Source organism: Rana temporaria, chromosome 9 (genome assembly GCF_905171775.1).
Source record: "Rana temporaria chromosome 9, aRanTem1.1, whole genome shotgun sequence".
Lineage (NCBI taxonomy): Eukaryota > Metazoa > Chordata > Amphibia > Anura > Ranidae > Rana > Rana temporaria.
Genome location: NC_053497.1, coordinates 73,733,767 through 73,757,554, shown reverse-complemented (window position 1 = coordinate 73,757,554; position 23,788 = coordinate 73,733,767).

The window sequence follows — 23,788 nt, the reverse complement described above, 5'->3', positions numbered from 1 at the left end:
GGGTAGTGGGACGACTGCCCAGGCGGATGGCAGTGGCGACTACGACCCCGAACCAATGGCGTCTGCCCCCTAAATACCCCTCCCAGCATGTACAGCGAGGTGATCAACTCCCATTGATTGGCCACCGGGGCAGAATATCCACACTACCTTGACCCTACTGCTGCCACCTGTCGGTCCGGGGTGGGACCAGCTCCCCAGACAACGACAGTGGACACATACAGTACAGCCAAATCTGGAACAGAGGCCCTGAATTTAGCCAAATAAACACGGTCAGAGGCAACTAACTCTCTTACCACCCTCTAAATTTACAACAGCACCAGCTATGAACAGTAGCAGGGCACTACACTTTCATTTCAAAGCTCCCTGAGATGTGGTGGGATCGTCAGGCTACGGTCTTCAAATTGGTTATCCTGGTTTTCCTTTTTATGGAAATCCCTTTAAAAAGAAAGATAAATAACTAGTATGATTGTTTCTGCAGGTCTGACCTCCCACTGGCCATGGCTAGCTTGAAGCCTAGTATACATGGGCTGAAGGTAGGGCGGCATTGGCTGGTTTAATAGAAACCGGACTACATTCGTCCCTTGTGTACTGCAGTAGGTCCGACAGGCTGGCTTCTGTTGAAGGGACTTGACCAAAAAAGGCCCGTCGATCGTCTCCCAATCAGCGCTCTCAGCCAATGGATGAGAGCGATGACCGTAGTGTTCTGGTGGGGGGGCCTCCCCCCTGTCAGAACACAATGGCACAGCAGGAGAGATCTCTGTACCCTACATTGCATAGTTAGTACAGAGGCTCCTCCTGAGCTGTCAGCTTTTTGTTGTTTAGCCCTGCTGGGTTGAACGAAAGAAAAAAAACTAGTAGTGTGTACTGACCAAATATTTAATCTTTTGGTCAGATTTTACTGTTCAGGAACCAATCCAAGCAAACAGCAGGAAATGTATTGTTATTGCACCTGGTGCATATCGTATTGACTGATAATACCCACAACTAAGTCTTGTCTGATGTATTAGCATGGTCCTGTACACCAACAGAGAAGCCTTTAGTCAAAACCAAGTTCCCTAACCACATCTCCACATCTGAGAGCAAAGTTTAACATATCAGACAAAATCTGTCATCAGCTTATATTTCATCTTCTAACTTACTCACGCCACATTAAAGGGAGAACCCAGTTGGTTGCTGTGAAGCACAACATAAGTATTTTTTGCAAACTTTTTTTATATATAAGGCAAAATATAAAAAAACATGGTGATGATGGGGGCAGCTGGCATTGGAGCCTTTCCTGACTTTGCATAGCAACTGGTATCTCCTGACACTTGCAGGACAGGGCTGTAAAAATTAGTTCTGCCTTGTTGATTAAACTTGGAGACCGGTGTCATCAATTGGTCTGACTTGTCTGTGAAACAGCCAGTTTCACTCGGTATCAGTAAACCTGTGCTCTCCTCATAAACACAGTGGTCCAGCTGTCAAAGTACACCAAATCTTTACTAATACCACCTAAAAAGTTATTATCCCAGTGTAAACTACAGGGCTGGGATGCTAGCACATTAAAGCTGGAGTTCACCCTAAAAAAATGTTTTAACCTTAGATTGATGCTCATTTTGTCTAGGGGAATCGGCTAGTTTTTTTAAAATCGAAGCTGTACTTACCGTTTTAGAGAGCGATCTTCTCTGCCGCTTCCGGGTATGGTCTTCGGGACTGGGCGTTTCTATTTGATTGACAGTCTTCCGACAGGCTTCCTACGGTCGCATCCATCGCGTAACGAGTAGCCGAAAGAAGCCGAACGTCGGTGCGGCTCTATACGGCGCCTGCTCACCGACGTTCGGCTACTTTCGGAAAATCGTCACACGATGGATGCGACCGTCGGAAGCCTGTCGGAAGACTGTCAATCAAATAGGAACGCCCAGTCCCGCAGCCCATACCCGGAAGCGGCGGAGAAGATCGCTCTCTAAAACGGTAAGTACAGCTTCGATTTTAAAAAAACTAGCCGGACACCAAAATGGCCTTCGACTCAGTGGAGTGGCCCTATCTATTCCTTCTATTTGAATACTATGGTTTTGGGCCTAAATTTGTGTCATGGGTGCGGTTGCAGTACACAGACCCCGTGGTGAGTATACGCACAAGACAGGGATGCCCCCTATCCCCACTTCTGTTTTCCCTGGCTATTGAGCCATTAACTGCTAAACTAAGATCAGATGGTTCCTTCCCTGGCCTACGTTTTGGCCAGATGGAAGAATGTGTGTCGTCATATGCTGATAATATGCTCTTGCATTTACAGGACTCGGGGCCCTCTTTTTCAGTCGCTTTCTCATTCATCCAGGAGTTTGGGGACTATTTCAGGTTCTGCATTAACTGGGCAAATGGATGTTTTGGATGTCCCAGGAAACTGTCCTATCCCACCGTCTATGTCTTTCCGTTGTCTGGGGGTGCAGGTTCAGATACCAGTATCAAAATTTTTTATTTCTTTTTTTCACAAGAAACAGTATCAACATTTTTGAAAAACTATTTGACACCGTGGTGAAAACATTTGGGGAGAAGGTGTAGAGTCGGCAATCCCTTCCACTCACTCTTATGGGGCGAGCAAACCTATTTAAAATGATATTTCTCCCTAAAATTTTACATATATTGTCCACCTCTCCCATGTATGTGCTGAAACAGGTTTTTCAGGCCATAGATTCTGTTGTATTGGATTTTTTATGGGGCTCTTGTACTCCCAGAATATCATTGGCCACTTTGAAATTACCATTGAGCTGAGGTGGGGGGGCTGTGGGGTGGGGCTTTGTGATGCCAGATTTGAGGGTCTAGGATTTTGTCTCTCAAATACTGGTTGTCCATTGGTGTTTTTTTCCCAAACCCGACGACTACAGTTGAAGCGGTTGTTGAAACGGTGTATGAAGCTCTACTGAACATGCTATATAGGGGAGGGGTTCTCAGGGAGGATGGTGGCTCAGATGATGTCCCTACCTGGGAGAATTTTACTTACCTGCTCCTGTAACATGGGTGGCAAGTCTTTATCTGGATATACTAAAAATCCTGTGTGGTGTAATCCATTTTTGGGGGAATTGTTTAAGCTGGAGGGAGGCACTCTGTGGGAGTCTATCTTGATGGATCCAGACTTGGTTAGACAGGTTTCCAAATATTATGCTGCCCTGGGTATCAGGGATTCACATCTGGTTTACTAAGCTAGAGCCTGTTGGACTGCCATTGCACCAGAGATGTCATATGAGATGTGGACTGAGGTGCTTGCTATGTACCTACCCACCATTATTGGGTCAATGTATTGGATGATCCAGTTGTCTTACTTACATCAAGTTTATTACACCTCTGTACGGCTGTTTCCGAATGCATAAAAGAGATTCTGCTATACAGTATGTCATAAATGCCAGCTGAGTGAGGGCATTTTTTATTCATATGGAGTGGGTATGCCCGAAGGTACGACTCTTGTGGTCACAGGTTACAGAGTCTATTTTCCAAATTTATGTAACCCCTTATTGTGTCTTCTCTGAGTTATTGAAGATGGAGAGATCGATGCGGCCACTAAGCTGTTTCTTAGACCCTCTTTTTCTCTGACTGCATGTTTTTGGCAGGTGAATAGTTACCTAGGCGAATATAGCAGTCTAATGATGAATCTGTCCCACGCTGGCTATAACACTGAGAACCAAGTGATCAAACACCGCCGATCGCTCAGTTCTCAGGGCTTGCGGATCAAAGAGCTGGTGACTGTCAGCCACTGCTGTCTGCTCTGCCCCCCTCGCTCACTGGAGCACTGGGCTGTGGAGGGGGCAGGATTGGTCAGCTCAGGGTCTTAGCAGCTCACTGAGAGGCTGAGTTAAGTGCCAGTCCAGGTATGTGGGTAGATCCCGACTTCATTGTCGCGATCTTGCCTGAGCCTGGACTGGCTCTGTGATGTCAGCTGAAAATGGATCACAGGAGAGCAGAACAAACTGAACTCCTGTGATCCACAGGCAGGGCAGGACTTAGGGTGGTTGGGGCCCCTGGGCTTGAGTCACTTTCGGGCCCTACCTTTTATACATTACTTTAAATAGAACAAAATGATACATACACAAGCTATGTATTAGAGCCAACCAATTCTGTATAAGCAACCCATAATGAAAAGTGGAGGGTACAGTTCTCCTACTTCAAAGGGGTATGCCTAGGAAAGCAAAACAGCATAAAATTAATGTGTGTATGGGGATAAATAACCCAATATCACCACAAAAAGCCTGGCAAGGAAAGAGCTTCCGCTGTAACTGTCAGATGGAGAGGGATCATATAATTCCACCGTATGAGCCGCCACTTCTGTCCATCGGTAGCCGCCGCCAGTGGCGTCTCCAGCTTTCATATTTAGGGGGGGCACATGGGGGGACAGGGACAAAAGTAGGGGGGCCAACTATAAAATGCAATTATATATCTCTATCTCTATCTCTATCTCTATCTCTATCTCTATCTCTATCTCTATCTCTATCTCTAGCTCTAGCTCTAGCTCTAGCTCTAGCTCGATCCCACTATGGGCCCTTTACTACGATCCCACTATGGGCCCTTTACTACGATCCCACTATGGGCCCTTTACTACGATCCCACTATGGGCCCTTTACTACGATCCCACTATGGGCCCTTTACTACGATCCCACTATGGGCCCTTTACTACGATCCCACTATGGGCCCTTTACTACGATCCCACTATGGGCCCTTTACTACGATCCCACTATGGGCCCTTTACTACGATCCCACTATGGGCCCTTTACTACGATCCCACTATGGGCCCTTTACTACGATCCCACTATGGGCCCTTTACTACGATCCCACTATGGGCCCTTTCACATGTTCTGCAGTGAGCTCCTTTCCTACTATACTGGGGCCCCCCAGGGTGGCAGAAAACAAGAGATATATGTCACCAGCACACCAAGAAAATATAAGGGTCCAAAGCAGTGGGAGAACTATCATTGTTGCAAAGGTTGTCATGCCACCGGGCCCTGGTGTTCTGCCACAGTGGGGATCCCCAGCTGTCCTGTCTCTGCTATTTACAGCGCTGGTCTGGCATCTGTCTCCTTGGCAGCGGCGGCAGTCTATTAGGACCTAGTGCTGGTGACATGCAGGGGAAGGCTGGCACTATTGGTTATAGAGAGCTGAGCCCCCAGCTGGTCACCTAGCAGCAGTAATGCTGTATAACCTTCTCTGTTGACATGCTGATCGGGATGTGATCCAGGTGATGCTCCCAGTCAGATCTAATAAACACAGTATTTATTAGCATCAAGAGTACAACCACATAAATATAATCAACCGTATGATCAGCAGCCATGTGGGCTCTATGCCTGTAAAGTGTGGGCTTTGATCAATAAAATCTCTGATATTTATGACTAGGATTTGACTAAGAGCATCACCTGGATTGCATCCGGATCAGCATGTCAGAGAAGGGTCCACTGCTGTTAAGCAACCTGCAGGGAGCTCAACTGTCTACAACCAATAGAGATGGGCTCGGGTGTGTTTGAAATCCCACATGCCCGATCACGCCAGGAAGCCGACACTCCACAGTGCTAATCAATGTATGGGCTGCCTAAGAGCTAAGACCAGCCATAGACAGTTTAAATCTCAGCTGGTTCAGCAGAAACTGGCTGAGATTTTAACCATTAATGAGCAGATTCTCTTATAATTATCACTAGTGGTTGCTGTATAGCCACTGGTGATAATCACTGTTTGTCGGGAGAATATAATTGCTGGGCAGGAGGGATATTCCCCTGTCACCACTGTCTGTTGATGGGGGAATCATGCAAGTTTCTTTCCTGCAATCTGTGGATGCAGGAAAGAAATTTGCACCGTATATTATCTGCCTAACTGAAAGTGAAAGTAAATTGTGAATGTTTTGAAAGAACAGGAGAGGGGGAGGGAGACAGATGGGGGGAGAGAGAAGGGATGGAGATAATGTAGTTCAGTGATTACAGTGTACTGCAGTCTGCAGTGCACACACTTAAACACAGTCCAGGCTAGAATATCTGGTTGTGTGAGCGCTCACATTATGCAGTGATGGCGAGCAGAGGGAGGGGGAGGAATCCCTCGCAGAGCTGACTGGGGACGCTCTCCCTCTCGGGGAGCAAAATACAAAAATTGCAAAAAAAAAATAAAAAATTTTTTTGGGGGGGGGGCACATGGTGGGGCACAGCATGATGTTGGGGGGGTCAGGGCCCCCTCTGGCCCCCCCCTAGGGACGCCCCTGGCCGCCGCAGCTATAAATGGTGTCATTCGGATGCACATGCGCAGAAGAATGACCGGGCGTAATGATGTCATCGTGACCGCGTTGCATAATGATGATGACGCGTAGTCATCAATAGTAAACATAGCGTTGTCCTGAAGGACATGATGTATACTGCGCATGGGCACAAAAAAGCACTGACACAAGACACAGTGCAATGTATTCAAAGGGCAAATCCAGCAATTGGAGCCAAAGTAACATGCCACATCCAGCAAAAGGACAGACACCGGGCATAATAATGCAAAAATAACTTCACAAGGGTAATAAAAGAAAGACAGTTTGTCTACTTGGGCGGAGGACAAAAATTATCAATGTCCCTAGAACAGGTAAAAATGCTAGTCCAATCACTTACCCCCCGGACCATATTGCTGCCCAAAGACCAGAGTACTTTTGCGATTCGGGACTGCGTCGCTTTAACAGACAATTGCGCGGTCGTGCGACGTGGCTCCCAAACAAAATTGGCGTCCTTTTTTTCCCACAAATAGAGCTTTCTTTTGGTGGTATTTGATCACCTCTGCGTTTTTTATTTTTTGCGCTATAAACAAAAATAGAACGACAATTTTGAAAAAAAAGAATATTTTTTACTTTTTGCTGTAATAAATATCCCCCAGAAATATATAAAAAAAACATTTTTTTTCCTCAGTTTAGTCCGATACGTATTCTTCTACATATTTTTCGTAAAAAAAAATCGCAATAAGCGTTTATTGATTGGTTTGCGCAAAAGTTATAGCGTTTACAAAATAGGGGGTATTTTTATGGCATTTTTATTAAAAAAAATTTTTTAATAGTAATGGCGGCGATCAGCGATTTTTTTTTCGGTATTGCGACATTATGGCGGACACTTCGGACATTTTTGACACATTTTTGGGACCATTGGCATTTTTATAGCGATCAGTGCTATAAAAATGCATTAGATTATTATAAAAATGCCACTGGCAGTGAAGGGGTTAACACTAGGGGGCGGGGAAGGGGTTAAGTATGCCTGGGTGTGTTCTTACTGTGGGGGGGGTGGCCTCACTAGGGGAAACACTGATCTTCTGTTCATACATTGTATGAACAGAAAATCAGCATTTCCCCTGCTGACAGGAACGAGAGCTGTGTGTTTACACACACAGCTCCCGTTCCCCGCTCTGTACCGAGCGATCGTGTGTGCCCGGCGGCGATCGCGCCCGCCGGGCACACGCACGGGAGTCGGGGGCGAGCCCTAGTGGCGGCTAATAGGCAGGACGTCATATAACGTGATCTCGCCTAGGAGAGCCACCTTGTGGACGTATTTCGACGGTGCGGCGACGGCAAGTGGTTAAATGAAAAATTAAATGACTGGCATATTATTGAAAAAAATTCAACGTAAACGGGTGGGGCCCCCTATTGGGCGGGGCCCATGGGCTTGAGCCCAGTCGAGCCCAATGGTAAGTCCGGCCCAGTCCACAGGAGAAGTACAGCCAAATGAACTTTGGCTGTACTTCTCCTTTAAAGGGATTGTAAAGGGATTTTTTTTTCTAATAATAAACTTGGTATACTTACCTGCTCTGTGCAATGGTTTTGCACAGAGCAACCCTAATCCTCCTCTTACGGCGGCACTCCTGGTGACTCTCCTTTCTGAGTGCCCCAATAGCAAGGGGGAGAGCTGGTACCTAGCTTTGACAGGAACCCCCTCCCACATCCGAGCAGAAGATTAGCACCCCCTCCCTGCCCACAATCTTATAGGACACATCACACATCCCAGGAAGTTTCTGGAACATTCACATGCGCAGCAAGAAGCTGGCTGTGAAGCCGCAAGGAGTCACAGCTGGCTTCCCACAGTTATAATTCCGACACTGGGAAGACTGCAAAGAAACCTGGGTGAGGACAATGCTGGCTCCCTGGACAGGTGTCTGTTTTATTAAAAGACCACCTCTTTAAAATTGGCTTTCATGAATTTCAAGCAGGATTTGATGAACATCCCATTTATTGAGAACAGACTGCTTTGCTTACCCTTATGTTATACGGTGACTGGATAAATAATTCTTAGTAATTCATTTGGTCCTCTTGTAGCAACTTTTTGTGCTATTCATAGCACCAAAACATTTTACCATTTGTTACACGGACTTAAATGACTGCAAAGGCGTAACAGCTAATTTGACAATGTGTTGTTTCAAGGATTATTTCAGAAAATACAGTTACTGACAGCCCGTCATGCCTTGTAACTTTTAAGATTTTCTGTCTGAAAAAACTTCCTGTGCTAAAATGTAAAAAAAAATACAAATGACACAGATATTTTTAACCTTTGCGTGCTACTGTGCCTGAAAAGCAACTTAGTCATCAACACAACCTGATCCAAATGAGTCACTGTATAATTCTAACTGGGGGTGTAATTGAGGTCATAGGTCCCCCATAGTGAAATTTTTATGGGCCCCCCAGCAAGAAACCTTTGAGACACCTTATAGTGTCCACTGTGACAACACTGTACTGATCCTAACATAAAGTTTGTCTAAATAAAGGAGAGGTAGCAAGAGAGCTGTCAACACATTCAGTAAACTTCTAGGGAGCAATGCTAATTTGTCAGGGAATAGCAGTGCAGGACATTTACTTTTCACCTTAGTGTTAGCAACAATAATTCTCATCATGATATTTTATATAATTACATAATTGTTAGTGCTCTAGCTCACAATTATTCTAATATGCTAATACCGTGCATATTTCTTTAATGATGTTTTGAATAACTACAAACCTTTAGAGGCACTTTAGGCTTTTTAACAGGCTTAGGGAGATTGCATTAGGCATACAGGGTTATTTTAGTGTTAAAGTGTTACTAAACCAAAGATCCTGCATTTACTACTGTATATCCAGTCTCTCACAGTACACAGAACATGGAAATGTAATTATTTTAGTAAATATAAACTGCTAAATACCTTTTCTCATCAGCAGTATGTACCTGTAGCAGTCTTGTTACTTCTATCAGTGCCTGGTTAAAGCTTGTAGGAAGAGTTTTCATACTTCACTGGATATCCTATAGATCCAGGAACCCTGACACTGTGTCTGGACAGTGCTGATTGGCCCTGTGCTGATCACATGTACCCTCCCAAGAAATAAAAAAAACTATCTAGCAATACACATCAAACTGAGCATGTGCAGCCTGGCTCCAGTAACTCTGTATTTTTCAGACATGTTGTGGAGTCAGTGGAAGAAGAGGAGGATCTGTGTGTACAAGATCAAGCAACCTTTCGACACAATGCAGAGGATTACCCCTTAGGTTCCACAGTGAGTATAACAAGCATATAACTGCATATAGAGACTGATTTTAATGTTGTGGGCTTAGTACCACTTTGATGTTAGGTTGGCTTGGCTGTAGTAGATGTGGGGGAAATAAATGTATACTGCTAAGTGAGTTTAAAAAGGGTAACTCCACTCTCATTGGGAAAAATAGCAAATTAACCACTTGCCCACCGGGCTTATTCTGGCACTTCTCTCCTTCATGTAAAAATCACAATTTTTTTGCTAGAAAATTAATCAGAACCCCCAAACATTATATATATATTTTTTTAGCAGACATCCTAGGGAATAAAATGGCAGTCATTGCAATACTTTTTGTCACACTGTATTTGCGCAGCGGTCTTACAAGCGCACTTTTTTGGGGAAAAAATCACTTTTTTGAATTAAAAAATAAGACAACAATAATTTTTGCCCAATTTTTTTATATATTGTGAAATATAATGTTACGCCAAGTAAAATGATACCCAACATGTCACGCTTAAAAATTGCGCCCGCTCGTGGCATGGCGTCAAACTTTTACCCTTAAAAATCTCGATAGGCGACGTTTAAAAAATTCTAAAGGTTGCATTTTTTGAGTGACAGAGGAGTTCTAGGGCTAGAATTATTTCTCTCGCTCTAACGATCGCGGCGATACCTCACTTGTGTGGTTTGAACACCGTTTTCATATGCGGGCGCTACTCGCGTATGCGTTCGCTTCTGTGCGCGAGCTCGTCGGGGCGGGGCGTTTTTAAAAATGTTTTTGTTTGTTTTCTTATTTATTTTTATTTATTTTTATAATTTTTTACACTGAAATAAAAATTTTTTTTTCACTTTTATTCCTATTACAAGGAATGTAAACATCCATTGTAATAGAAAAAAAGCATGACAGGTCCTCTTAAATATGAGATCTGGGGTCAAAAAGACCTCAGATCTCATATTTAGGCTTAAATGCAAAAAAAAAAAAAAAAATTAAACTGTCATTTTTTCAAATGACAGAAAAAAAAATGTTTCTTTAAGACGCTGGGCGGGACTGACGTTTTGACGTCACTTCCGCCCAGCAGAGCTATGGGGACGGGTGGGGGCGATTTTTCCCTCAGTCGCATCCCCACACAGGTGCCGAACGGACCCGATCGCCTCCGCCGCTACCGACGGCTCCGGTAAGCGGCGGAGGGCGCGGGAGAGCGGCGGGAGGGGGGGCCCCTCTCCCGCCACCGATAACGGCGATCTCACGGCTATATTGGTTTTATGTTTTGTTTACATGCTGCCATCTAGTGACCCATGCTGGCCTATGATGCTTCTAGTACACACCCAGTGAAATGATCTCAATACCCGTGGTGTGTCCCCTTTAAGAGCAACCGAGGTAATGTCCTGGAGGCAAAGCTTTGCATTTTATTATCTTCACCGGCAATGTAGGAGCTCTGTGGACAATATTTGGATGTGGTATTCTATTAAAAGCATTAAAGGTTCCTGGGCAAAGCCCCCCTCACCAAATCCTGTATGCAGTCAGTGGTCCTCCTTATAGCGATCAATCAATCTTAGATGCAGGTGTTTCGCAGTGGTATTCAGTCCTTGAGCTGTTGCAGGGTGTCCTTCTTTAGCATGTACAGTCTGTTCCTCTGGGCTGGAGCTGTATGAACAATCTGTTCCTCTGGGCTGGAGTTGCAGGCTGTGTACCCCTTGGTAGGCCGCGATTCCACACACACATAGAGTGCAGAAGATATGTTCTCCTGATGGGGTGCAGGCAAAAAGGAGATCTGGCCTAGTTCCTCTGGCTTTTTATCTCCTCCCCTACAGTCCTTTGCGGCTGTCTGATGATTGGTTCAGGCTCTTCCAATAGGGAGTTTACAAACAAGCAGTTCTGAGAGTCTGTTTGTGAAGAGAGAAAGGGGGGGGGTGAAAAAGCCCACGCTGCTACAGCAGACAGCTGTCCCCTAATAGATTAGATCAGTCGGGAGAAGTACCAGCTACACATGGTTGCCACCGAGACTGGACTTCAAACATGTCTGTCTTTGTTAATCTTTATTACATAGGGGATGGAGAGATTCATAGTTTACAAGAGAAAGATAGGCTTTCTTTTCAACTCACATGAGCTCACATGTGCCAACCCCGATTGCAAGGATAACTTGCCACAAATTTGTGACAGTGTTGAATTGTAAGTCTTGTTAACTTGCGGCACATTTTCACTGGCAAGTTGTACACTTGCAGAGCCTTTGAAGCACAAGTTCTAGTTGACACTTTTCCAAAATCAGTCACAGTGACCCCTTTGGTGGGATGCCCAACATAACTGAACCAGAACTTGCAGCAGACTTGCAAAATATTTGAAAAGAAAGTTGATCTGAAGTCATGCAATGCGGACTTACTGCAAGTCATTTTAAAACATGCAGTGTATTTGCTTTCTATGTGGGAAGGGATCTGCATTTTTAGCAAAACCAACTGGTATTTTCTATATTTGCTGAAAATGTTCGTAGCCCAGAATATGAAAACTTATGTAGCCATTATACCTAAGGCTCCTATATATTACATTTTTAGGTATTGGTTTTAGTTATTCTTTACTTCAGAGTCTGGATAGACATTTTTAGGTACACCATCACCTTTACCTATAACTTGCCTTTAATATAACCATAGCTTGCCTATAACTTAATCTTTACCTGGTCTTTTGATTCTGCGTATTACCACAGCTTTGTCTATGATACATCATTATTTTAGTTTTGTTAGTGACCTTTTATATTTAAGAACGTAATTTCTGTTGGTTTCTCATAGGTGTGTTTTCCTTTGCCTATTGACTTCAGGCTGTAGTTTAAATTACCAGTCACACTTGATACACTGGGACTGTGATTTGATGGTAGCTCATTTACTGAATCCACAGCAACAGAGATTAGCAGATAGAATGTTGCATCACACTAGAACACTGTTGCAACCTGAATGTGTTTCTTATGACAGGATTCCTTTAAAATCTGTCAATCAAAATCTTTTTTTTTTCTTATGCCGCGTACACACGGTCAGAATTTCCGACAACAAATGTTCGATGTGAGCTTGTTGTCGGAAAATCTACAGTTGTCACCAGAACAGAAGTTTAAGTCACAACTATCTAAAATGGTTATATCTCCTCATTTTGGAAAGCATTCTTCTCAACCCCTATAATGAATTCAAGGAAAAAAAGGGAAATAGATTGTATGCTCTCAAGAGCAGACCCTCCTAATCTTCATGTATTGAATTGTTTTGTAACGTTACTGTCTTTCTAAGACCATATTAATAAGGGCGCACTACAGTCTTTGCCCATGCAAGGGTAATTTTTGCCTGCACAGGGATGCAGAAATGTTCCATGCATCCATGCTTAGGCAGTTCCATTTATTATTATTATTATTAATAGGGGCGCAGTGGCTGCATGGACTCTGCCAAAATGTGAGCTGTGTGGTTGCAAGTGCACAACTATAACGGCACACTGTCTGGATTTGGGGTCTTGCACCCGCACTCATGTTTATATCAAATTGAGAGCAGCAGCTGTGTCCATGTAGCCTCTGCATCCCAGTTGAAATGAATGGGACTTCCTGTAAGGGGATGCATGGAGAACCTGTGCATCCCCATGCAAGCAAACACTGCCCTCACATGGGTGTACATCCGTTTGAGGGCATCATATTGGAAAGAACTGCACAGACTGTTGGTGCTTTATAAATCCTGAATAACAATAATGATAATAAGGAAATTCTCTCCAATGGCAACCAGACAGCAAAAAATAGAAGAAATAAGAAAAAAAACTGAAAACATGACACTACTTCCCCCTGCAAACAGGAAACCAAGTTTTGCCTTAAGATATACTTTAACGCTGCTAGAAAAAAATCAAAGGATGTATGTCAAAAATAATAACAACTTCTTCTTGTTTTTTGCATGTAGTGCTCACTCTTTCAGTTTTTGCCCAAAGCCCACACATGTCTTAGCTCCACTGAACTTGGTGTTAGAGGAGAGAAATAAGCACTATCCACCATGTAATAAAATCTGTTATCTGGATTTGCAGAATGTGAGGAAGCATGAACTGTCCCCTTTTAGTGACCATGATGATTGATCACTCTGACTGGTGACCTCTTAATTGTATTGTTCCACTTATCACCTTTGTTTGTCTATGCTCCTCAGCAGACTGCATTCCATACTAAAGATTTATGGCAAAGGCATCAGTCTACTTCATCTTTCAGTATAGAGATGAGGGAGAATATTCCATCAGTACATGTTATCTTATACATTTGTACCTTTATGTGTTATTCAAATTAAAAATCAAAGCATTTATTTACCAAAGATGCCCCAATTTACATCACAGGAAAAAAAAAAAAATATATATATATATATATATATATATATATATATATATATATATATATTTGCAGAGTTTATTTCTTTAACCACTTAAGGACCACCCCACGTACATATACTGTGGGCCATAAAGGCAAAATCATGTACCTGTATGTGATTCCTTTCTTTGGCTCTGGGGCGCGGTTGGACACAGTGATCGTTCGGAGAGAGGCAGAATGGCAGTGTGCCTATGTAAACAAGGAAGATCGCCTTTCTGCTAGTAAGAAAGACAGAGATCTTGTGTTTCTGCTAAGCAGGAACACAGATCCCTGTCTTTCTTCAGTTAAGCCACCCCCCACACAGTTAGAAAACACTCCCAGGGAACACAGTTAACACATTGGGATTTTTTTTACGAAAAACATGTAGCACGATACATATTGGTCTAAATTAATGAAGACATTTGATTTTTTAAAACATTTTTATTGGATGTGTTTTATAGGAGAAAGTAAAAAATGTTGTTCTTTTTTCAAAATAGTTTTTTGTTTATAGTGCAAAAAATTTCAACCGCAGAGGTGATCAAACCACCAAAAGAAAGCTCTAATTATGGGGGGGGGAGGACATAATTTTTTTTTTGTGGGTACAACGTCGCACAACCGAGCAACTGTTAAAACACCTCTGTGATCCGACGGCGTACTATGCCGTCGTATCTTGTTTTGAGGATACAAAACAAAGATACGACGCGCAAAATTTGAAATTACACGGCGTATCAAGAGATACGCCGGCGTAATACCTTTGTGGATCTGCCCCTAAGTGGTTAAGTGTAAATGTTAAATGTTAGGAGGTAGTTAATATTCAAGAAATACTTTAGGAAAGGTATGTTTAGGTTTTGGGTAAAGGGTGGTTAGATGTTACAGTTATTTTAAAGGAAAACTGTAACGATTGTGGGCCATATTTGGGTTAGTTATTTGTTTTACAAATTATTATTATTATACAGGATTTATATCGCGCCAACTGTTTACGCAGCGTTTTACAATATAAAAAGGAGACCATACAGTTATAATACAATAAAATATAAGAGGATTAAGAGGGCGCTGCTCAGAAGAGCTTACAATCTAATAGATAAACATTTAACACATGACACTGCAGCATTATGGGGTTGCTAAAAAGAGCATAGCAGAAGAGACCAAAATTGCTTTAAGGCTCTGTGTTCTAATTGAAACTTTGGACTATACAGGATGGGCACTGCTGTAATGACTTTTTGAATCCTGTAAAGAACAGGCTTCATTCAGCCAACTAAGCTCCTGTTCACAATCTGACTTTGAAATTCAAGTGAAGTCGCATGATTTTAAAGCAGCAGGTTAGTGGGGCTTCAGGTATTAATTGGCTCATATCTGTGCGACTTAATGCACAGATGTCTATGCAAGTCGCACCTCAAATCACAAAAAAATAGTGCAGGAACCTTTTTTGGCACCAATTTGAACAGTTCCATTGCCCACATTAGGGAGGGGGGGGCACCCTGTCATGCGATTTGCAAATCTAATAGTATTTATACACAAGGTCATTGATATGACTTGAGGCAGTGTGGTGGATTTACGAAAGGCAAATAGGCTGTTCACTTTGCAAGGGAGGATGCATTTTTCAAGGGGATTTGCCCCAGAGCTTGAGGTGAAGTTGCTGCCTTCCATCATCCAATCATGTTCAAGCAAAAATGTTTTTTTTTTTTCTTGCATGTGATTGGTTGTCTTTTAAAATGAAACTTCACTACATTCATTAAACAGCCCATTTGCTTTTAGTAAATCAACCCCTATATCTTTCTGTATATAACCAGCTTATGGGGCAGATTATTTTTTTCCTTCACATCAAACATGTTTATGGGACTTTAACTTATTTTAGTAGCATTGAACAGTAGTGGTAATATATATATATATATATATATATATATATATATATATAGTATAATATATAAGTAGTGTATATCTATTAGTGTACTTTACTCCTTGCTGTACCATCCTGCTAAAATTACGCTAAAGCTTTTGTTTGTATTTGTTTAGTTTCATTACATCTGTGGTAGCTTCCTCTGTTAAATGACTAGACAGGTTCAAGCTCAGTCTTAATTGCTTCCTTTTGAACAAAAAAACAGTCTGCAAAAACCCCTCCAGGTAAACCAGCATTTCCAGTCTCCCAAGAAAAGGGCGACTGCCTATAGCTCACCTGTGCAAACAAAACAGGCCACGTAAAACAACATTAAAATGGCAAAAAACAAAATGAAAAGCGTCAGAATTCTTAGTGGCTATTATCAATATCTAAGGTATTATCTCACACAGCTAAGCAAACTCAGAGCCGGGCCTTGTCGGTAATCCCAGAAAGCAAATTTCCAGCAGTTCGGAAGACTGACGTAAAGAAAGTGTAAATGTTTGTTTGGCTGGTATATTGTTCTTAAAAAAAATTAAGGTATGTACATCAGTTGCATTAAAAATACATTTTATATATATATATTTTTTTAATGAACACATGCAATAACTGCATAAATTGAAGTTTTATTATTATATTCCCTTTAGTTGGGTTGCAAAATGCTAGGACAGTAATAGACCCATTTAAAACAACTTGGGTACTAGTTAGAGGAGTCAACATAAGGGCATGTGTAAAGGTTTTTAATAGCTGAAAGTGGGGGCGATCACAGGCACTAACAAAAGGAGAAGCTGCTGCCAGGCACACCAACACTGGACGCCGGAGTTGGGTGAGTGCTGAACTCACTGCAATCCCTCTTGGGTTGGGCGATCATCAGTGTTGGCACTTTGAAATAAATAAGTTGGTTTTGTGTTGCAGTTTGGGCACTCAGGCTCAAAAAGGTTCACCATTACTGATCTAAGGCAGCGAAGTCAGGGGACACAGCCAATCACTTATCATGTTGCTTTCAGTAATGCATTCCCATCTATAATTAAAGGTTTTAGGCCCATGCCCTTCCTACCAGACCAATCCAACTAGATCATTTTTGTACCTGCTTGCCTAGGATGCATAGATAGGTAACGTTGAGCAAAACAAACATAAAAAGTGTAGCGCATAAAATGAATAGATCACCCAATGAAAAGATGAATAAACAGTGCATCAAACAAATGGTGAACAAATTAGATGACAATATATCAACCAAAAAAGTGATGTATATGTACAGTATAGACACTGGATGATGTATATATAAGTCTAAATAAATGTATGTGAAAAAAAAAGTCCAATGTGATGAACATTGGTAATAATAGTCCCAATGCCTCGGAATAAAGTGCAATGAAGAAATCCACCACCGATCATTGAAAGAAAGGCTTACCAGAGATACTGTACCCTAATGGACATATGCCCAGAGGGTCAGTAAATCAGGGTATAAACTAGGGTTGTCCCGATACCACTTTTTTAGGACCGAGTACAAGTACCGATACTTTTTTTCAAGTACTCGCCGATACCAAATACCAATACTTTTTTTAAAATGTGTCCCCAAATGCAGCCATGTCCCCCACAGATGCAGCCATGTCCCCCATATATGCAGCCATGTCCCCCATTTATGCAGCCATGTCCCCCACATATGCAGCCATGTCCCCCACAGATGCAGCCATGTCCCCCACAGATGCAGCCATGTCCCCCACATATGCAGCCATGTCCCCCACATATGCAGCCATGTCCCCCACAGATGCAGCCATGTCCCCCACATATGCAGCCATGTCCCCCACATATGCAGCCATGTCCCCCCACATATGCAGCCATGTCTCCCCATACCTAGATGCCACCGTCGCCGCCGCCTAGTTAATCAGCGTGCGGGGAACATTGCAGCTTTTATTTGAATAGCTGTGTGTTCCCCGCTGCGCCGCGTATAGACACTCCCCCTTGCTCGGGATTGGACGGGTGATCTGCACTTTGATAGACAGATCACCCGTCCAATCCCGAGCAAGGGGGAGTGTCTATAAGCGGCGCGGCGGGGAACAGACAGCTAATCAAATGAAAGCTGTAATGTTCCCCGCACGCTGATTAACTAGGCGGCGGCGTTGGGGTATGTGGCGGCATTGCAACGGCGGGGGGGTAGTATCGAATCTGGCATCGGGGGTATTTGCGGGAGTATAAGTACTCCCGCAAATGCTCAGTATCGGTCCCGATACCGATACTGGTATCGGTATCGGGACAACCCTAGTATAAACCACTCTCAGGCCTGGATCATCGGCTGCAATTCCCACGGAGATATCTCGCACGTCAATCAGAGAGGAACCCAGGGATCGAATCAGGAAAAAGGTTGCTTCCAGGGGTACCCAATGTGGGCCAAAATATAGAGATAAACCAATATGTAGAGATGTAGAAGAAGAAGAGAAAGGCACATAGCGTAATACTGAAAGGTACCAATGTTTAATGTAGGTAAAAACACATACATTATAAAAGGTGATCAGCGCTTTCAAATGTACAAATGTGGCAGCGGTGGAGTCTCTCGATGCGTTTCACATCAAATAGTGCATCGTCTGGGGTCACCGCTGCCACTTTGTAGATGACAGTTTTTCCATCTATGGAGCGTGGTATATCCATCTTGCTTCAGGAAAGTATTTTCTTGGAAAGAGCTTTTATGTGCCTCCTGTACATCCATAATATGTCATTTAAACACCGTGAAAAAATAAGCACAGATGTTTGAATGTGCCAATAAAAAAATATAAAGAACTTGACTTTACACAAACATTCACATTACCAATAGGATGGAAAGTTGTGCACATCCCCTTTGTTGACATTGCTTGCAGGCAGTTTCCCATGCAATCCTGTTTATGTGCTCACAATTTCACCCCTCAAATGCCAGAAAGTACCGTAAATTATAACAGGAAGGAGAGTATTCTTAGAGGGCCTTTAATTGATGCAGTTAGACAAGACAGTTGTCACGAGTCATCATAAAGGGCATTGCCTAGCACATAATAGACAATATGAAACAGAACAAAATGTTGAATACTGATTATTAAAAACACTTTAACCGCTTAAGGACCAGCCGCCGCAGTTGTACTGTGGCAGGTTGGCTCACCTGGGCGAATCGCCGCCATTGTACCTCAGTCGTTTTAAGAGCTCTAGGAGGCACGTGTGCACGGCGCAATGCTGAGTTGATGCATGTGGCCGGCGGCCGCAATGTCCACCGGCCACCCGTGATCGCTCCACAGAGAGCCAAAACGGGAATCTGTCAATATAAACAGACAGATCCCCGTTCTGACAGGGGAGAAGAGACAGATCTGCTGTTCCCAGTGATTAGGAACAGCGATCTCTCTCCTCCTCCAGTCAGTCCCAGGGAACACATTTAACACCTTGATTGCCCCCTAGTGTTAACCCCTTCCCTGTCAGTGACATTTACACAGTAACCAGTGCATTTTTATGGCACTGATCGCTGTATAATTGTCAGTGGTCCCAAAAATTTGTCAAAAGTGTTCGACCTGTCCGCCGCAATGTCGCAGTCCCACTAAAAATCGCAGATCACCGCCATTACTAGTAAAAATAAATAAAAATGCCATAAATCTATCCCCTATTTTGTAGACAATATAACTTGTCCAAACCAATCAATATGCTTTTTGAGATTTTTTACCAAAAATATGTAAAATAATGCATATTGGCTTAAACTGATGAAGAAATTGTTATAGGGCTGTTACTGATCAAAATTTTTGTGTTCGATTAATCAATATTTTATTTAATCGATTAATCAACTAATTTCGATTAATTATAATGCACATACAGATCCAACTACTTTTAGCTGATCTCTTCCTTGCAGGCTGATTCCCAGTGCAGCTACCAACCACTGGAAAAATAGATAGCAGGATACACAAAACACACAAAGGCAGCGCTCGATGGGAATAGCATTAAAACTTTTATAGTCTTCAAGTAGGTAACAAAATAAATATTACTCTGGAGATAAAATCGATGTAGCTACATAAACTGTAAAAATGGTGCGAGTAATACCAAACGGTAGCAAAGGCAGTCATAAAAACATGTAGCTAAGTATGATACTGGTATAAAAATGTGTACAACAATGCCACTGCTGAATCCAGATGAGGAGAAGTTAACATCAGTCCGTCGGAATGTAGATGTCCCGTGAATGGAACTATCACAACTCCCCTGTGGATGGCTGTAGAATCCCAGGTTGATAGAGGGAAGTGTAACAGCCCTTGCGTGTGGCAGATAGTAAGGTCCCCCCGACATGCAGATATGAAGGCACAGCAAAGGAGCCCTTCAGATGGACACGGCAAGCCCCGCCGGTGGCCGTGACGTCACCGGATCTTTGACGGAACTCCCTGAAGCCGGCGGAGAGGTGAGTACAAATCAAAATAATTTTGATCGATCAAAAAAAATTAAAGATTAATCGATGAATTAATAGTTAATTTCCACATCCCTAAATTTTTTTTTTTTTTTAATTGGGTTATTTATTTTAGCAAAAAATAAAAATGTATATATTTCTTTCAAAATTGTCACTTGTTGATCAAATACCACCAAAAGAAAGCTCTTTTTGTGAAAAAAAAGGACATCAATTTTGTTTGGGTACAACATCGCATGACTACGCAATTGTCAGTTAAAGCGACGCAGTGCCGTATCGTAAACAAATGCTTGGTCATTAAGGGGGCAAATCCTTCCAGTCCTTAAGTGGTTAAAGAAACAAAAAAATATTTAAAAAATAAATATAAAAAAAAATAAAATATTTACCAAAAAGATATACGACATATCCAAGCTGCAAAGACCAACTTGTTCATCTGGAACTATATCAAATATAACACCCTACTTAAACACTCAGCACTTTATCGATCAGCTGCAAAATGCTCATGGTATAATGTTGTATATATACTTAGCGAACACTAATTTGCAAGCACTTACTTTTGAGTATCAATGTTGCACATGCAAAAAAAACGTTACTTATGATATCTGAGTGCTATGTAGTTAGTGAATCAAGTTCAATTTATAAGGTCAACATGCCAAAACATGCAAAAATAAGACGTGCAAACTCATGTTTGTGAATTATACATACTTAGTGGCATACCTAGGGTGGGGCAGCAAATGCACCCTGCCTGGGTGGGGCAGATTGATCACCTGTCCTATGGTGTCTGCATAGTTCATTTTAAAGGGGGCACTGCACTTACCATCAGATAAAAGCAGGCGCTACCATGACCAGTAATTTAAAGGGGTTCACTACACTGACCACCAAGATCATTCAAAATTGTCACTCATATGCAAATCCATATAAAGCATAGTATCATCTACAGACAAATTGTTAGACTTTACTGGCATGACCAGGGACACAAGTAGTACATTAAAAACCACTTGTATTACAATCATAGTATATAAAACACTACATTAAAACCAATTTGTGCTGATGACAAAACTGTGAAACCAACTGCAACAATACTGTATGTTTATGGATAATCCAAATGCAAAGAAAAGTGCCTTATTCAATGGTATATGAGTAAAATCCTCATGAGTCAACGCATTTCACATTTCCACTTCCTCAGGACAAATGAAGAATATAGCATTGACAACTGAACAGATCAAAAATATGTTAATTTACAGATTACAGATATTGTACTTATTGCACAGATGTTTTTAAACAACCATATATTATTTGCACCTTGTATGTCAGTGTACAGCAAATGCATATGAAGCTCCCTGGGCAGGCACCAGTATACCAAAAAGCACAAGTGAAAGTAGGCCACAAGAAAATTCCCCAACCAAACTGTAAAGTATACCTATAAATAAATCTACCACACATCTTATAGCCTAGCCATAATTTCACTGACCACCAGTTTAAGTTGTTGCACTATACTATCTGCATTTGTTACCGGAGGTACTACACTGACCTTCAATGTGGTACGGCACTTTTACACTGACTACTAATGTAAGGGGTCATTTTAGGAATTTAGGATTATTAATAAAAATCAGCATGTGATACAAAATAAACATGTTGTATAGAGGAGGAGGGTGTCAAAGAAATGATCCCCCGTTGTGTGTCAGATACTCTAGGTATACTGATTCACTGGGCCCTTTCCACTCTAGGCCAAAGCCAATATGACATATCTTCTAACAAACGGAGAACTAACTTTTTCTTGTAGAAGAGTAATGTTCGAACAATGCTGTGTTAATATAGTTTTGCCTACCACAAAAAAGACTAAGGTAATACAGAATAGTTTCCTCTGGAAGTACAGGATATGATCTATTCATCTAGGTACTGGGTCTGGCATATTTTGGATAGAATATGTGTGCTAAGGATGCCATCCATTCCCCTAATATTGAAATTATCCAAGAAGGTAATCTGGAATTATTGAACAGTAGCATAGTTTATTTGATCCACTCTGCCTTTGAAGCAGGATAGTATATGTCAGGGTTGCAATCCGAGTACTGCAGTAAGTAAGATTATGGTAATTATGACCTGTGGATACTTCTAGGAAAAGCATAGCACAATAGGAAAGCTGTGCAAAAAGCCTATTGCAGCTAAAATAATTGAAGAGTATTTGTGGTGCAAACTGTGTTAGCTGCACCTTCTAAAACCGTTATGCTGAAAATAATTTTTAATGCAAGGCTGCTCACACAATTATGCATTTCAAAATGTGTTCAAATATGTACATGTGTGTTTTGGGTGCTGTCACTGTCCAGGCTTGTGTCAGGGCCTGGGTTACCTTTGCGGTGCCACTGTTTTTCCAGAGACAACTGCAGTTCCAGTCGCCACCAGCAGGTGTCTCCTTGCTTATCCTAGTAATAAAGCTTCACCGGATAGTGGCTGCTGTAAAGGTATTTAATACCTCCCTTGATGAAGACTGGTGCTTTAGTGTTCTACTGTGAGCTGTGTCTCTGCCTGTTCTTGTGCCCTGTTACCCTGTACCTTGTACCTAATATCCAGTATCCTATTCTGTCCCCTTGTTCTCAGTCCCAGTCTTGATCCTGCCCAGTTAATGTGAGCTCCCTTAATTTTGTACCCCGTGTTTATTAGTTAGGTTGTCCGATACTTGCTTCTGGTATCCCTTACAGTCTCACTTTTGTAAAGGCTATCAAAAGTACTGTACATTTACTGACTGTGTAGAAAAAGGCCCTAAATAGATAGTAAAAATTTCAACACCCCGATGCAGTGCGTTCCATTGTTCTTGTGAGTACTATCACATACACACTTGGGATTGTGTTTATAATTATTAAAAATCACGCAGATACATTAAAAAATGCATAAGATCAGTATTAACTTAATGCCCCCCTTAAAGTGGTACAGCCCACAGTGCACCATGAAGGTCTTTCTGAATTGTCAGTCATACATTCATGGTAAAAATCTTCTATTTCATGTACAGAAAATTTCAGATCCTACCACCTGATCGCATCAGACATCAACATTTGTCAGAGCTCCTCCAAGCACCAAGTTTTGGATACTTCATTGTGCAATATTTGTCTACTATTTTCTCAGTGAGAAAATCTTTAAAGGTTTTTTTATGTATATTTTTTATTTTGCAGCACTAAAAAACGTTCTCAGTTTAGGAAATATTTTAGCTATTTCTAAGTATAAGTGACTTCAAAATTCTATTTAAGTATCCTATAATCCTCTTTTAAAAAATATGCAATGTCGTTTCCAAAACAACCTGGGAAAGAATAAAGAGCTGCTCTTTTTTGCCTCTTACGCATAGTACTACAATTACTCACTCCCTCTTCTCAAGCTCTGTGTTCTCTTCCTAACCTAGAGGCGTGATGCTGATAATCTGATAATTGGATGCTATCAAGAAGTCTTCAATCTCTATGAATCATTCTGTGAGTCATGGAGGAAAATTTACCAAGACCTATATTACTATTAAAGGGAATCAATCACTAGAATTTTACATAATCGGCCAAAATTTATATCCAAGCCTTTAGGGATAATAAACTAGTTGAGTGGATAATAGTATTGATGCTTCACAATGCTCTCAATTGTTGTCTATATACTTTTAAATTTAGTATCTATGCTCAATTTTATCTATATCGTTTTAAATTTAGTATATTGTCTAAATGATATCTCCTAATTTTTTAAAATTTGTGTGAATAATTTTG